This window comes from Gossypium arboreum, chromosome 8 (assembly GCF_025698485.1).
Source record: "Gossypium arboreum isolate Shixiya-1 chromosome 8, ASM2569848v2, whole genome shotgun sequence".
NCBI lineage: Eukaryota > Viridiplantae > Streptophyta > Magnoliopsida > Malvales > Malvaceae > Gossypium > Gossypium arboreum.
Genome location: NC_069077.1, coordinates 133,341,024 through 133,359,533, shown reverse-complemented (window position 1 = coordinate 133,359,533; position 18,510 = coordinate 133,341,024). Strand labels below are relative to the sequence as shown.

General features: G+C 31.5%; 1 non-coding gene and 1 pseudogene across 1 annotated transcript; both read right to left on the bottom strand.

Annotated features, from left to right (window-relative positions):
• Window positions 1–370: 370 nt before the first annotated feature.
• Window positions 371–9,121, bottom strand: LOC108459029 (interactor of constitutive active ROPs 2, chloroplastic-like; annotated as a pseudogene).
• A 9,032-nt stretch (window positions 9,122–18,153) lies between these two features.
• On the bottom strand, window positions 18,154–18,260 carry LOC128280244 (small nucleolar RNA R71). The gene has a single exon (XR_008270424.1). It is a non-coding gene; the product is annotated as a small nucleolar RNA R71 (small nucleolar RNA).
• Between the last annotated feature and the right edge of the window lie 250 nt (window positions 18,261–18,510).

The window sequence follows — 18,510 nt, the reverse complement described above, 5'->3', positions numbered from 1 at the left end:
ATGTTACAGTTGCTCTCATTCTAGGTTGTCTATACTTTACTTTTATAGAAATAATTCATATTATTAGTGCAATTTATCTTTTATGAAGTAGTAAATGCATTTAGACTCTACCCACTTCGATCAACTCACAACTACGTAAACTGTACCAATATATGTTAATTTGATAAGAACGATTAGGTATTTGAATGAATGCAATATATGTTTTCAATGTAAGAGGGTGTGGGTTCAAGTACCCTTAAAGTATTACCCTCCTATTTATGGGTTAAAAAGAAAAGCAAATATGATCAAAACTTATGATTTACATTGTTTTAAAATAAACATAATTTATACCAAAATTATATGCAAACTTGAAATGCAAATACAATAATCTTTATTTTTGACCTTTCTTCCATAACACACCAATATTTCTCAACATATTGTTCTTCTCTTTCGATAAATCATCGCCATCATCGTCATCATCATCGATGCTTTCCCATTTTGGTGATCTGATGGTTATATCGAAAGGTATTGTCTTGTCTGAATATTTCCCATTGTTAGACAACATAGCAGTAGCTGCTTCTCTCCATCGATTTGCTTGCACTTTAAGTCTCTTCAACTCGGCTTCCATTTATGTGTTTGCTGCTTGCGCTGATTCAAGCTCTTCAGTCAATCGAGCTGCTCCTCGGTTAAATTTATCGGTTTTTTTAGTTAAATATCTGACTCTTATCAATGTTGCTTGCTCTACAGCTTTTGATGCTTCTAACGACACAACAACCGATTCATCACTCTTCATTTTGCTCTCGATTTCCCTTTTGAGCATTTTGTTTTGCTTGGTCATGGTCTTTAGTTCTGTTTCATTGACGATCAAGTTGTCTTTCAGTTCTTTCAAATCGAACTCTAACTTCTTCAACTTCGCCGCAAGTTTGGATTCTCGAAGACCCTCATTTTTTTGTCTCAATTCTTTAACATTGGCTTTGGTTCTAGTTAATTCGGCCCTGAGTTTGGCTTCCTTTTGGGACAACTCTGTTTTTATACATTCCACTTGTTCATAAGCACTCCTAATTTGCAATGTGCTTTTGATATATTCTTCTGGGTACCTCACTTTAGCTTTATCCAATGCTGATCTCAATTGACTGATTTTAAGTTTCACAAAATTAAGCTCGGTTTTAACCCTTTTTATCTATTATTTTTTTCATTTTGTTGTTCTGGATCCTTAATGCAGCCATTACCAACCAGTTTTACTTGTAACTTCTAACAAGTCCTTCTAATGACTTAACTCTACCTTTTGATTGTTCCAACTCCAATAGTAACATGTTGTAAGCTTCAGTTTCTTTGGTTGCATCGGAATGTAGATTTTCGATCATTTTATTTGCTACTTCAAGTTGCATTCGGGTTTTGCTAACAAGTTCAAGACCCTGTGCTTCAGATTCTTTGCAATCAGTGAGCTTGGACTTGATTTTTTCGACCAACAAAAGAGTTTCAGTCAATTCAATTTTCATATTCTGAATCTTAGCATGTGCAGATTCAGTATGCTTCATTTGAGTAGATTCAGATTTATAGACCTTTTCAAGCTGAACTTTAAGCTTTTGAATTTCGTTCATAGCAGAAACCAATGCATCCGAATCCATTGAGTGTTGTTTCTGGATAGCCTTAAGTTCGGACTGCCATGCTATATCTCGATCTTTCGAGATTTTACAGATTTCTTCCACTCAATCATCCTCAAAAGCAGAAACTTCCATCAATTGTCGTTTGGATTCTTCAAGCTTAGCCGACATTATCGATACCTCTTTCTTCGCCTCCTCAGCCTCCTGTAAGGCCAATCTCTTCTACGACTCAGATGCAGTTAGCTTGTAACACCCCTTACCCGTATCTGACGCTGGGATAGGGTTTGAAGCGTTACCAGACTTAAACACAAGCATTCGTACAAAGACGAGACATAAATTTCAGTTCAAATTTAAAACTTTTCATTCACATGCATACCGTCCCTTATATGGGTCTTCGAGGCCCAAAACATACAATGGGTGTGGTTTGGGACTAAACCGAGAACTTTCGAAACTTCTATATTACTTAAAATTTTTTTCTTCAAAACAGGAGTCATACGCCCGTGTGGGTAGGCCGTGTGGTCACACACGCCCGTGTGGCTTGGGACACACCCGTGTCCTCAGCCCGTGTAACTCTCTGTTTATGATGTCATCAATTGAAATAGGGTCACACGGCCAAGTCACACGCCCATGTGCTAAGGCCGTGTCCTCCACACGACCATGTCTTTGCCCGTGTGGCTAAGAAAATGGCTATTTACCAAGTCATTTGTCACCCTTATTTGCACATACTCAAACACAACTACAATAGTACATTTCATGGCATAAATAAACTACCACTAGGCAATAACGTATCATTTTCACACAATCATCTATCATGCATTACAACATCATGCTTTACCAAATCACTCCACGCTAAATTCACACTCAAAAGGCATTAACATATGAATAAATTCATATCCATTATATATATATATATATATCAAGCAAATATAAATCACATCACAAAACAATTCCATATGCACATGCATAATTATATGGGCTTACAACCAATTAGCCAATAAAGCCAATTTGCATGGCTACAAATTACATCCAACCTTTAGCCTTTACAAGCCAATACATTTAACCAATTCGGAATGACTCATACAGCAAATAACCAAGTCCCTATACATGCCATAAACTTAAAGGGATTTGGATTCACTTATACCCAACATGATAGCTTGATAGTGTGATAGCATATCCGACGATCTCCAACCCGAGCTAGCTAAATTAACCTATAAGAGATGGGAAAAGAAGGGGAGTAAGCTTTAAAGCTTAGTAAGTCCGTATGCGTGCTTCTACCAATTCTCACAACATGATCTCAAGGTAACACAATCATATTTGCACTTTTTACTTATATTCATGACAAGCTATCCACTCGAGTCATAGTCACTCAATTCTTTATAACTTGAGCTAAAAAATTATAAATTAAGATCTGTTAAAAGAACTTAAAACTAGACTCATATATCTTTCTACCATGAATTTTTTAGAATTTATGGATTAGCCAATAAGTATAGTTTATTCTTCAAAGTTACCCCTATTCTGCTATTTGACAGATTTGACCTTTCTTTACTAAAAAATAATTATATCTTAATACGGGATTCAGATGATGTTCCTATCTATTTCTCTTGAAAATAGACTCATTAATAATTTATTCATATAAATTCTAACCCATAATTATTCTTTTACAATTTTTAGTGATTTTCCAAAGTCAAAACAAGAGAATCTGGAATCATTCTGACCTTGTCTTACGAAAATTCAAATATCTCATAATATGAAATTATTTTGCTTACAAGGTTTCTTCTATGTAAGACTAGACTCAATAAGATTTAATTTAATATTTTATTTAGTCTCTAATTCGATTTCCACAATTTTTGGTGGATTTTCAAAGTCAGATTACTGCTGTTGTCTAAAACTATTTTAATGCAATATAATGATAACTATCATAAGTTCATTTTCAACAAATCATGAACTCACCATATTAGGATTCCATGTTCAATTACAATGTAATTTAGCATGATATTGCAACAAAACTCATAATCATAATTCATACATCTTAGCTCACCGATGTGTCGACATTTAAAAATCTCAATAACCATAAACTTAGCGTACATACCAATACCCTTTCAACATTTTTCACATTTTCATTCTTGTCTTTGACATACCCTTTTTGGGACTATCATCAAATCATTATTTGAACTACCCGTTGAACATTTGGAATGCTATTAGATACACGGAAAACTTGCACATAAGTGCCATACATATACTCATAGCTAAAGCTACCTCATAACATGTAACGCTCACAATGGAGCTACTCACGGGCCTGCTAGCATAAGCTATAGGTCAGGGTGTAATTACGCGGGCTGCTCCCACAAGCTGTCATGTATCCGAACCACTCAGGACTACCTAGCCACCGGTAAGACACACAATGTAATGGCCTAAATTCAAAGTTATCGGAATAGTGGTTTCGTAACCACAAATACGATTTAAAGAGAAATTTATTTTAATATTTTTGCATGAAAATTGATATGATAGGAAAATCGTATGAAAATATTGATAGAAAAATTTTACCGATTTAGTGGTTAGTTAGAAAAAGAAATTATTGAAGAAATTGGGTAAAAACAAGGTATCGGGACCTCTATCTCGTAAAACCGAGTCAAAAATAATTTTATAAATATTTATGAAATGTTAGTAATGTGGTATTAAAATTTCGTTAGGAAATTTTAATGTTTGGGTAGTCAATTAAATGAAAAGGACTAAATTGTAATAGGTGTAAAAATTGTTAGAATGATTAAATAGCTTAAGAGTCTAATGAGAAAGGATTTAAAATGCAATTAGACCCAAAATTTATTTGGGCTGGACGGCAAGGGCATGAAATCAGCAGGAAAATTGATAAATTAAGGGCAAAATTGGAATATTGCAAAATTAACTAAATAAAACTAGGAATAGGAAATATCTAGATTTCTCTTCATTTCTCTTCAATTCCAGTAGCTAAAAACGTCATAGGAGGGTTCTCTAAGCTGGTATTTCATAATTTTTGTACCAAGTGAGTTAATCCTTGCCTTTATCTTGTAATTTTTGTGCTTCTAAGACTTTTACAACTACGTCCAACTATTAAATTCATTAGTTTTTGATTTCATGGATAAAATTGAAAGTCACCATGGTTGAGTGCTGTAATTTTATGATGAAATAGAATTAAATTAAAGCTTTAATTTGTTTATTAGATGATTTTATTAGGTAATTTCAATAGAAATTGATTTTTAGGACCTAATTGTGAAAATGCTTAGAATTAAAGTCTATTGCTGAAATTCTGATTCCTAAAGGTTTTAAACTAGTTTAAGGTGATAGAATAAAATGTTAATTGAGAAAAATCATCTCAATTGAGAGACTAATTGAGTAGGGACGAAATTATCATTTATTAAAAGCTTAGGGGAAAAATGGTAATAAACAGCTTGCACAAAAACAGTTTGGACAGCAGCAGTAGATTAACTTTGAAAAATCACCATAAATTGTGGAAATCGAATTAGAAGATGAAAAAAATATATAATTAAAGCTTATTGAGTATAGTTTCTCATAGAAGAAATAGAATAAGCAATGGATTTGTAAATTTTGAGATATAATGAATTTTATTAGACAATGTCAGAATGAATTTGGGTTCCCTTTTTCTGACTTTGAAAAATCATAAAAAATTGAATAAAAATAATCAGGGTCTTAAATTTATATGTATAAAATCCTGAATGAGTCTATTTTAATAGAAACAAACAAGAATATCATTTGAATCCTTTATGAAGAGATAATTAATTTTTTAGTGAAGAAGGATCAGAACCGTCAGACAGCAAAATAGGGGTGACTTTAAAGAATAAACTGTACTTATTGGATAAACCAAAAATTCTGAAAATTGTATGGTAAGAAGATATATGAGTCTAGTTTCAGGGAAAATTAACTGATATTAATTTAGAGTTCTGTAGATCGAGTTATAAATAATTTAGTTACTATGACTCAAATAGACAGCTTTGAATAAACTATAAATAATAATAGTTGAATTATAGAGAATGTTGCATATGAACATGAAATGTATTAAATTGATAATTAAATTTATTTATTTAGATCCAGAAGATTCAAATACGAAGCTAGATCGAGGAAAGGAAAAAGTTCAGGATTAGTAGATTTTTGTACACGAACAAGTATCAAGGTAAGTTCGTGTAACTTGAATTATATTCTTAAATTGCTTGAGATTGTATGTTATTGATGTGAATATGATTTGAATGTTCATTGTATGAAAATTAATGAAACATTGATATATTTGATAAAATGGGAAGAAATCCCGTTTGAATGAAAGGAAAATTTGATGGATCTCTGAAAAGGAATTGACGGTAAAAAGGATCTAGCCCGGACGGGTGATCTTATCCTGATATAGCCCTCCTGAAGAATACGTGTAAAATGGATTTAGCTCGAAGAATATGCGTAAAATGAATTCGTAAACTCCGGTAATACATCGTACCCTATTCCGACAATGAATATGGGTAGGGGTATTACACACAAGACCAGTACCTGGAACCAAATTACATGTATATCATACATCATGAACTCAGACCACTCAATGAGCTCAGATGTCACATATATATCACGAACCCAGACCGCTCAGTGAGTTCGGATTCCTTAATTACTAGTGGCATGTCACTTGTATCTTAAACTATTCCTAAGGTTCAAACGAGATTTTCTTCACTTGCACATAGCACCTCTATCACACTTGCTCGTGACATCGTGGATAGCAACCATAATATTATTCATAATTTCATAACCAGTATTAAGCATGACATACATAATAATGGTAAAATATTTATCACATAGTATCAACACATCAAAACATGCTATAATGTCACATTATTTACACATGTACTTACAATTCTTGTAATATCAAGCATTAACATTCGAGTATAACATTGCATTATTATTATCGTATGAACTTACATCAATACCAAAAATGGTGAAAAAAGGACTTATCAGTCAAATACTTATTTTTCCCTGATCTAAGTCCGATTCTCGTTTTCCTTGATCTATAATATCACATTAGCTTACTAATTAGTTACATTATTCATTGTGACCCAAAAATTATATTATAAAAAAATTACGTTTTTGCCCTTAAACTTTGTCATATTTACATTTTGCCCCTAGGCTCGTAAAATGAAATTTATTCATTTTCTTTGTACTTTAAGCCTAGCCGAATCATTTTCACAACTATAGCAGCCCACAATTTCTATTAAATCACAATTATATGACAAATTTTATAACTTTTACAAATCAATCCTTTTTAGGGTTTTCACTGAAAACTACTTAGTAAAAGTCGTTTAACACACAAAAAACATTCATATTCCTCCCTTAAACATCAAGATACACACATGTAGCACATGGGTAAATTTTTAAACATCAACCCTTGCTCAAATAAATGGTAGAAATACCTAGATCTTGTTACGAGGATTTCAAAAACGTAAAAATCATTAAAAACGATGCAAGAACGGACTTACTATTGAGCTTGTAAAGCTTGAACAAAACCCTATCCATGGCTTCCATGCAAATTTCAGCCAAAGGTTAAATATGAGCATAAATTTGGCTTTTATTTTTCCTTTTTATTATTTTAATTACCAAATGACCAAAATGCCCCTAACTTAAAAATATTCTATTTCACCCATTTCATGTCCATTTTTGTCTAAAAAATTAACCAATGGTCTAATTACTATATAACGACCTTCAATTTAAAATTTCATAGCAATTAGACACATTTAGCTTCTAGAACTCAAGTTTTGCACTTTTACAATTTAGTCCTTTTGACCAAATTAAGTGCCCAAACGTCAAAATTTTCGAACGAAATTTTCACCCCGTGAAATTGAAGGTCATAAAAATATAATAAAAATAAATTTTCTCAAGTCGGATTTGTGATCTTGAAACCACTGTTTCGACTAGACCTTAAATCGGGATGTTACATAGCTGATCATTTGTCTTCTTCAAATCACCTTGGAGTTGATCAAGCTGTGCTTCAAGTTTAGTCACTCAGCTTGGGTCATTCTTCTAGAACACATACAACAAATGGTAATCACATAAGCTTGTGAAGAAATAACCAAATGTTTTATAATATAAGTGACTAAAGAAGACCTCAGACACCGGACTTTTCAATGCTTTATGCTTAGTAACCTTAGGACTTCGGAATTTCGACGCCTTACTTTCCGTATTTGGCGATGAAATAGAACCCGAATTGGCTTCGGGTATCTTCAATTGTCGAGCAGTTTGTGGTGTCATAGGAGATTTTTTCCGAGGCACTACCACCGAGCTTATTCTACTGTCATAACATGAAAACCAATGAAGCCTATGGCTAAAAGCCTAAAACAACACAGTGTATCATATGACTCGACCATCGGTTAAAACGGCTGGTCAAGCCAAGAAGTCGATGGTTGCACCATTTCTAACAATATGACATATAAATCTTTACAATCTAAATCATCAAAATGCAATAATTAGATCAACTGACAATTGATCGTACCTTGCTTTCGGCACTTGCATGAATCCCTCCAGTCGAATAAAAAAAACGGAAGGATTAATATATGTCCTCTGCTTCAAAAACATGAAAATAGTTCAATCATGAACTAAGAAACTATATATATACATATATGCATGTATGAAGGACCTAACTAACAAACAAATAATGCAAATAATTCCTTCAAAGAAACTCAATGAGAAACACATCCACTACCACCAACCATAACCAATTGAGACAAAATTTAAAAACAAAGGAACAAAATAAGGTTGCCATCAAATGAATTCAATTAAATATCATTACACAAAACAAAACAAAACAAAACAAAACAAAAGAAACATGTTTCCACTTTGTATTATCTTTTTTGGGTCCTTCCATTATTGAAACCAGAAATGAAAATCATGATTTTGGATCAAAAAGTGAATCATTTTGTCTTTAATGAAAATTATGTTTTATTCATTGAATCCAATCAAAGAAAACTACTCTCTTTTTTTTCGCAATTTTTTAATGTAAAAATTTAAGATGAACTTGAAGAAACAGAGTTTCAAGGATCAAAGAGCAAAAAAAGTTATCAGAGAAAACTAAACTCCGGGTAGTAGAGAGCTAGCTGTAAACAAGCTTTGCAGAAAAAAAGAAAAAAAGAAAAAGGAAGCCATGAATTTTCTTTTCCGAGAAAATGGAATTTTCTTGGAAAATGAAACAGAAAAAAGGAGATAAGCAAAACCCAGAGAGAAAATCATACTGAAAGTATTGAAAACATTACCAAAAACATCAAATACTAAGGAAAGTACAATGCTCAATAATGAAATGTAACATGAAACAACACAAATATCAAGCAAAAAGAAAAAAAGACTTGACTTTTACCTGAAAGAATGGCTTAGCTTGAAAAAGAAAACGACTTGGAAAAAACAAAAAACAGACAATGTTAAGTTCTATTTGAGAATTCAACTGTTTGTCTCATTTTCCCTAAAACAAAAGTGTAATAAAAATCTTTCCTTCTTTATTTCCCTGTTTCACTTTTTCTTTTTTGGTAAGCAATGGCAACAATGGCTCTCATTAGGACGTTTTCATATACAGAAAAGCTTGTGAATTTTTTATTAAAAGAAAGGTGAATATACCTAATAGGTCCCTCTATTATAGGAATCTAATTAAATTAGTCCCTATAATATTATATGGATCAATTTAATATTTGTATTATTAAAAGAATCAAAAAATTAAATTGGAATAGATCTAACCTTTTACTATTTAATAGAGTTAATATTTTTAAAATTTTTATAATTCTATAAATGAAATTTTTATTTGAAATTTAATTGCAATTAAAAATAATAATTTTCAAGATAGTTTTTATACAATAAATATTAATTCTGTTATAATTTGAATTTATTTAGTTCTTTTTAATAATAAAATAATTAAATTAATATATTTAATAATAAATGAACTAATTTGATCAAGTTTTTATAATACAAGAACCTATAAGATACTTTAACCTTAAAAGAAACTGTACACTACACTCTCTCACTATCCTCATCCACGTGCCATATTCCTTATTTTAGAACTCTTATTACAACCATTTCAAATGACATCTTACTCTTTGTCGTCTTTCCTCCTAATATTGCCAACATCAAAGATAAAACGACATTTAGGATAAATATCTTCATAGAATGCAAGAAATTTAACCATAAAATTCTTATGTATTTATATAAATTATATCCGTTTAGTATTATGATGAAAATTCCATTTTAAACTGCAGATAGTAATATTATTGAAAAGAGTAATCATAGACTTTAAAAGAATTAATATTCATGAATCGTATAATAGATATAAAAGATATCATAATTATTTTATTAAAACTCAGAATCTAATTCAAAACTCTTGATACAAAATTAGTGTAAAAAATCGAAAGACTCGAATAAAATGTTGAAAGATGTTAATAATGGTTAAAAGTGTGGGCGAATCATGAAAGTTGTTTGAGTAAAGTTTCGATAGCGAATTCATATAAAGATTGGACTTTGACACAAACCCTTCCAAACATGTGTCATTCAATGAGAGGCTAATAGTAAAGCCATAGAAATTTGGATGCGATCCGATTAAACTTTTATAAATCAATGATAAAGCTTTTGAGAGCTTTATAAGATACGATGAAGAAATTTCTAATTAAATTTTGATGTAATTTAGTGACGATTCATGTGATAAGTATATAAGAATTTTTTGATTCGTTTAAACGAACTATTCTATGAATAAATTACTCTTTGATCAAATGATTAACTCAATAAAAATTTTCAAAATACAACAAGAAAAAAGTATCCATCATAAATGTAAAATTGACCTCACGATTATATTAGACCATGCCTTTTATAATCACTTGATTACATTTGAATTAGTTTCCTATCTTTCTTTCTTTGTCTTTCTTTCATCTATACGTTTATAATCTATTTCTTTTGTCTTCAAAGTATAGTTTTGGTACTTTTATTATGCTCAATTTCAAGATTTGATGTTTTTAATTTGATATATTTTGGTTGATTTATTTTGAGGGTAAATTACATTTATAATCATTTTAAAATAGGGTCTATTCTATTTTTATCACTTCAAATTTTTTTCTTAATTTAGTCACTCTAAATAAGATAATTGTGTGAATTAGTCACCGTTGTTAAAATTTTTGTTTTCTTTTAACGGATTGTTAATATGACACATTAGCTTATTGAGTAATTGACATATAACATTCTTTTTATTGACCTTTGACTCTAGCTTAGGGACTTTTCTATAAAGTCTAGGGGGAAAAGTTTTGGACTAATTCTAAACATGTCCCTAAACTTTATTCAAAAGTCAACCAAAAATGCCACCCACCAATCACTCAATGTGCCATGTCAGCAATCCATTAAAAGAAAACGAAAATTAAACAATAGTGACTAATTTGCACAATTATCTTATTTAGAGTGACTAAATTAAAAAAAAAATAGAGTGACCAAAATAGGACAGACTCTATTTTAGAGTGATCATGGGTGTAATTTATCTGTGACTAATTCGCACAATTATCTTATTTAGAGCAACTAAATGAAGAAAAAAATGGAGTGGCCAAAATAGGACAGATCTTATTTAATTTAGAGTGATCATGGATGTAATTTATCCTTATTTTTATAATGTTATCAGTTAATTCAAATAACTAATACTTTTGACTATTCAATTAAGATATTGACATACTTTTTTCAAAACATCTCTTTTAATTCATTATATTGAATAGAATTTTTTAAGAAAAAGATCGTAACTATTATAACCATAATACTATCGATGTTAACTATTAAACTAATTAATAACATTATAAAAGAGATACCAAATTATGCCAAGCTAAAGTATAAGAACTAAATCCTAAGTTTGAGTATAATAAAGGGACCAAATTCAAAATTTGACCTTTTCCCTTTATTATTATGTAGAATTTAGCTGTCTGACTAACGCTTGCATGAATTTATTTATACATTTTCCTAGAAAATTCAAAATTTTCCTTTTTGGAACTTTCCTTTTGCATTGACAATGGTGAAATTTGAGACACCCTAATGAGCCAATCCAACCTATATATATATTAACATGAAATTAATTAAAATTGTGGGGGCGTTGGATCCTAATTTCAAGTTTCAACCAAGCAATTCACTTGCGAAAAGCTTTGTGCTTCATGGCATCATTTTGTTTTGGTTGGATCCCTAGAAAATAAAAGGTTAAATTGCCCAACAGGTCCTCGTATTGTAATCTTCAAGCAAACTAGTCCCTCAACTATAAAAGTGAGTAATTTAATTGTTAATATTATAATATATATATATATATATATATATATATATAATTTTAAAGCTAATATGTAATCTTAAACTTTAAAAAATGCTACCTTACCAAGAACTCATCTCTATCTCTTAATACGAAAAAGCGCTCTCAGCGTAAGGTCGATCAAGGGCAAAACGAGGAATTTTTTTAGGATGGGCAAAAATTAAGTTATAGATTTTTAAAAGAGTAAAATTGTAATTTCACTATTGTATTAACCTATATGTTTCAAAAGGACTAAATCAAAATTCTAACATTTTTGGAGTCAAACTATAATTTTAATATATATTAGCTTAATATTTTATGAATTTTGGGTCTAAAACAACAATTTTCCATTTTATAGGGGTCAAGGTACATAGATGTGTTGTTTCAAAAAATGTTGAATTTCGGGCTTTTTAGTGATTTTAAAACACCAAAAGTTAACTTTTTAATGTTTAAAGTTACTACCATTTAAAATATTTACTCTTTTTTTTTTTTACTTCTCCTCAACCTATAATACAAAGACATGTTAGTCTCAACGGCTAATCGGTCAATATAAATATCACAAAGTAATTAAGAATTTTTTTATGAACCATTCCCACCAAATCATTCATGGTCCCTTTCTAGTTATTTAATAATATTTCAACAATTTTTCAATGTTAATGATACGTAATTTCGATAATTTTTTGCCCTAAATCCCAAACCTAATCCCCCAACTCAAACTCCAAACCTCCAACCTCAAACTCAAACCTTGAATCTCGAACCCCAAACCTTAAAAATTAGGGTTTGAGATTCAAAATTTGAGTTTGATTTTGATGTTTAGGGTTTCAGGTTAGTTTAGGATTTAAGATTCTAGATTTAAAGTTTTGAATTTGGGGTTTAAAGTTTAGGGTTCGGGATTTAGGGTAAAAAACTACTGAAATTATGTATATGACATAAAAAAATTTGCTGAAATGTCATTAAATAATTGAAAGAGACTATGGTTGATATGGTGAGAAGGATCCATAAAATAAATTTTCCAAAGTAATCAAACAATGACATTGAAATGGGATTAAAAAAAAAAACTAATTTTTTAGGGTTCCAATTATTAGAAAGCAATCATATTTTTATGTCTTGAATTGTAATAAAAACTTTTTTTTCCTTTTGTATATCAAAGGACAAACTTGCAAAAAAAAAAAAAAGAGTGATAGGAAAGAGGTGTTTTCATGTGTTTTAGACCTTCGCTTTGTTTGCAATGAAAGCAACAACTAATAATGTAATACTTGTCATCTTCGAGAAAAGAATTTTCAAATTGGACAATTAAGAGACTAAAACAAATAACATGAAAACTTAGTTATATATATATATATATGTATAAAAAGTGAGATAATAATTATTGACACTAGTCTAAAGGAAATAATTAGTTATATATATAGGAGATAAAAAGTAAGTCCAACAAAAAATTGTTTTTAAAGAGTTTGAATTTGATTTTTCAAGGTGCACCAAGCTTTGTGATTCATAGCATTTTATTTTTGTGGATCTCTAGAAAATAAAAGGTTAAACTATCTAGAAGGTCCTTGTACTGTAAGCTTCGAGCAAATTAGTCCTTAAATTTTAAAGTGAGGAATTTAATCGTTATACATTCAAATTTGAAGCAAGTAGGTAATATCATAAACAACAATAAGATTAAGGGCGGGCTTGGTTGGGAGAAAAAGTGAAGGGATGGGAGGAGGGAGTAGAAAAGTGAAAAGAAAATAAATTTTGAGTGTGCTTGATTGGAAAGAAAAATGAGAGGAAAGAAAATAGGAAACAAGTTATATTTTACTTGAACATTGACATGCCTAACATTTCTTTGTTTGGTGTTGACACATTGTTTTTAAAGGAGACGACCATGATCGAAGCTAATTTGAATGATCGAAATAATGTCTTTGATCCTAGAGATAGTTTTGGTGTCCAAGAAATCATAGGTAATTATTTTTTTCATTTTATTGTTAATTATAATATCTTTTTGATGTGCGTGATAAGTCTTATATTTATGATTGATCGTACATGAAAACTAACTATTATCACGATAAAGGCAAGCGCACCTATCGAACAGTAGTATAGCTTATAGCAAGACAGGAATGAAAAACCCACAGGAACTAAAAGTACTAGTGTTAACCTTCTTTTTATTATCTAGCCTAAAAATAAGAGGATTTGTTTTATCTAAACTAATTAACTAAGCTAAGAATGCACAGGAAGTAAATTGGGGAAATACTTTTAGGAAAACTGATTGATTTGGACAATACTCAAGGGAAAATCCACCTAGACTTCACTTGTTATTTGAATCTGAACTAGACGATTTATTCACTTGACTTGATCCGTAGAAATCCCTAATTTATATTATTATCTCTCTCGAGACTAACAACGTCTAACCCTAGGTTGATTAATTGAAATCTCTTTCTAATTAAAACCCCTAGTGTTGCATTAACTCGATTTATGGATTCCCTTATTAGGTTTGACCCTAATCCGGCAGATTTATGTCGCCCTATGTCTAGGGGTGCAATAAAATCCACTTAATTATGCTAGATCTACTCTTAGACAGGGACTTTTGCTCCTCTGAATAAGCACATCAATACTTGAATCAATATCCTGGAATAGTAAAGTAAGAATTAAGAACACATAATTAAGAACAAATCAAGTATTTATCATATAATTCAGAAAATAATAACAAGATCCGTCTTAGGTTTCATCCCCCTTAGGTATTTAGGGTATTTAGTTCATATTTGTAAAAGAAAACATATCAGAAGAATAATAATAACAAAACATAAAGAATCCCAGAAAAACCCTAAAGGAAATTGAAGGGAGATATTTAGTCTTGAAGAAGAATCCGGCTTCTGAGATGGATCAATCGGCTTTCTTCGAGTAATTCCTTACCTCCTACTCTGTCTCCCTTTGTAATCTTCCTCTAGGGTGTTTATATATGCTTTAGAATGCCTAAGAACCCTCCAAAGTGGCATTTTTTTAGTAAAACTAGACTTGGGCTCGACAGGGACACGCCCGTGTAGGGTGGCTTAAGCCATGTTAGAGTCTACTAAATAGACACGGGCATGTGGTCTACCCATGTGAGGAAGTCCAGGCCGTGTTGATTTCCCACGTTGACCCATTTTCTACGTTTTTGGCCCGTTTCTCGCTCTTTTTACTCTCCTATGCTCACCTAAGTATAAAACATGAAATTAAAGGATTAGGAGCATCAAATTCCACAAATCTAATGATAATTCATCCAAAAATGTGCTTAAGCATAGGATAAAATATGTATCAATTACGACTTATCAAATATCCCCACACTTAAGCGTTTGCTTGTCCTCAAGCAAAGTCATCAATTCACAATTAAGAATTTATTTTTCTCAACTTATAATTCCTATCAATAATATCTTAAAATAATCCATAAGTAATCATACATTGAGAATTCAACTAGAAGAACATCAAAGTTTCAAACATTCCAAGTTGAGCATTTTATCACGAAAACATAGGTGTCTCCCTTCATCTAAGTAATCACCTTTGATTCAAAATATCACAGAATTTAACATCCTCACTAAAGATTCACTCAAATCACTCGAGGTGTTTAAGGACAACAAATTTAACACTCATCAGTCAATATGAAAAGTTATTACTATAGGTTTGCGTGAAAATCAAATCTCCACCACTATATATTGAGATGATACATCAATCAAAAGGTCTTTCGATGGTTGTAACGTGGCTTTGGTTAGGGGGTGTGGTCACAAGCTGAAAGAGAAAGTTAGAATCGAGATTGAATTGAAAAACTACCTAACTAGAAAAATACTAAAACTGACAAATTACATCCCTAATTAGATGATCCTAGAATTGAGCTTTTCTTCATGGATAACATCGTTTTGATCCAAGCATTACGTAATTTCGTCATATGCTAGACGACAATCTCAATTGCAGCACTTCATTTTTTTTTTAAGAACATAGAACTTTGCTAACTATTAAAAATAAAACATAGCTAAGCAATTTTTTCAAATCAAATCTCGACAAAAATAAGGATCAAATTAATTGAGGGGATTTCAACAATAATGGGTTATGGGTTAATATTGAGGGTAAATCAATGAATGGCTTGTTAGGCTCAAGGGGGTTCACTAAAGGTTAATTATGAAGGTAGACTTTTATGGAGTGAGTGGGTTAAACCTAAGTGCCTTTATCATCTCGACATATCAAATCAATGGTGTGGTCTTGACATGCATAATCGAAGCAAGTTCTATAATAACGAATCAATATTGACGCATGATAAACCATAATTTATACATATTTTTACCCCATGTTTAACGCATTTTATGGATGATTTCCCATTAGAATTGGTGAATTCGATGCTCCTAATGCTTTAATTTCATGTTTTATACTTAAGAGAGCATAGGAGAGCGAAAGGAATGAGAAACGGGCCAAAAACAGAGAAAAATGGGCCAAAGTACAAATTCAACACAGCATGCACCTCCTTACACGGGCAGACTACAAGGGCGTGTCCCTGCCGAGCCCAAGTTGAGTCCAATTCGGAAAAGCCAATTTTGAAGGCTTCTAGGCATTCTAAAACCTATAAATACACACTAGAGGAGGAAAGTAAGGGGACACAGAGAGGGAGGAAGGAATTACTCGAAGAAAGCCGATTGATCCATCTCAGAAGCCAGATTCATCATCAAGACTGAAGATCTCCCCTCAATTTCCCTTCAGGAGTTTTGGGTTTTCTTTATGTTTTGTATTCATTATTCTTCTGAGATGTTTTCCTTTTTAGTTATGAACTAAATCCCCTAAATACCTAAGGAGAATGAAACCTAAGACGAATCTTATTATTATTTTCTGAATTGTATGATAAATATTTAACTTGTTCTTAATTATGTGTTCTTAACTCTTGTTTTGATATCCCAGGATACTGATTCAAGATAAGCTCTTATTCAGAGGAGGAATAGACCCTGTCTAAGAGTATATTTGTTATAATTAAGCGGATTTGTTTGCACGCCTAGAGATAGAGTGACAAGATTTTGCCGAATTAGGGTGAAACCTAATAGGGGGATCCATAAATCGAGTTAATACAACCCTAGAGTCTTAATTAGAGAAAAGTCTCAATTATTCAATCTAGGGATTAGACGTTATTAGTCTTGAATAGGGATAATAACATAACTTAGGGATCTTTACGGAACAAGTTAAATGAATAAATCGTCCGATTCGGAGCCAGAATAACAAGTACAGTCTAGGTGGATTTTTCTTTAGTTATTGTCTTAATTCAATCGTTTTCAAAAAGTAATCCCCAATTCCATTCTCTGTGAATTCTTAGATTAGTTAATTAGTTAGTTAAAACAAAACCACCTTATTTTTAGGCTAGATAATAAAAAGACAGTCATTACTAGTACTTTTAGTTCCTTTGGGTTCGACAATCCGGTCTTGCTAAAACTATACTACTGTTCGATAGGTACACTTGCCTACATCGCGATAATAGTTAGTTTCAAGAACGATTAATTATAAATATATAAAACTTATCACACAAAATCACGCGATCTAGTTTTTTGCGCCGTTGCCGGGGAACTAAGATATTAGGAACGCTCAGTTTTTATTACTTTAGCCATTTATTTTTCTTGCAATTTAATTTAATTTAATTTAATTTATTATTATTTATTAATTTACTTTATTATTATTATTATTTATTAATATACTTTTTCTTTATTGGCAGGTTTTTATAGTTTATGACTAGAAGAAACCTGTCAGGACCACTACTCTTTGACGAAGAAATCGATCGCACAGTTCGCAGAAACCAAAGAGAAATAAGGCGAAGCTGAAGATACACAGAGAAAGATCAAGAGAACGATACTCAACCCCCCAACCGAAGAGATGGCTGAAAACTAAGACAATCAGCTACCTCATGTAATTGCGGTTAATCAAAATCCTACTCCACGCACTATGTATGATTATACTAAACCTTCTTTAACAGGAACTGAATCGAGTATAGTTAGACCTGCTGTAGCAGCAAATTCTTTTGAACTAAAACCTAACACTATTCAAATGATACAACAATTTGTTCAGTTTGATGGTTTGCAAGATGAGGATCCCAACGTTAATTTAGCAAACTTTTTGGAACTATACGATACATTTAAAATTAATGGTGTTTCTGATGATGCCATTCATCTTCGGTTATTCCCTTTTTTGCCGAGGAACAAAGTTAAATAGTGGTTGAACTCGTTACCATGAGGGTCAATTACTACTTGGGAACAAATAATCAAAAATTTTTTACTAAAATATTCTCCGTCGGCTAAAACGGCTAAATTACGTAATGATATCTCTTCGTTTGTACAGATAGACTTAGAAACTCTTTACGATGCATGGGAAAGATACAAGGACTTACTAAGAAGGTGCCCTCACCATAGGTTACCGCTTTGGCTTTAGGTTCAAACATTCCATAATGGCCTGAATCCTTCGACTCGACAATTGGTTGACGCAGCTGCTAGCGGAACCATCAATAATAAAACACCTGAAGATGCTTATGAGTTTATAGAGGAGATGTCACTGAATAACTATCAGTGGCAAGTCATGAGGATTAAGCCAACTAAAACAGTAGGCATTTATAACGTCGATTCGGTTACTATGCTGTCAAACCGGGTAGAACTTCTAAATAAAAAG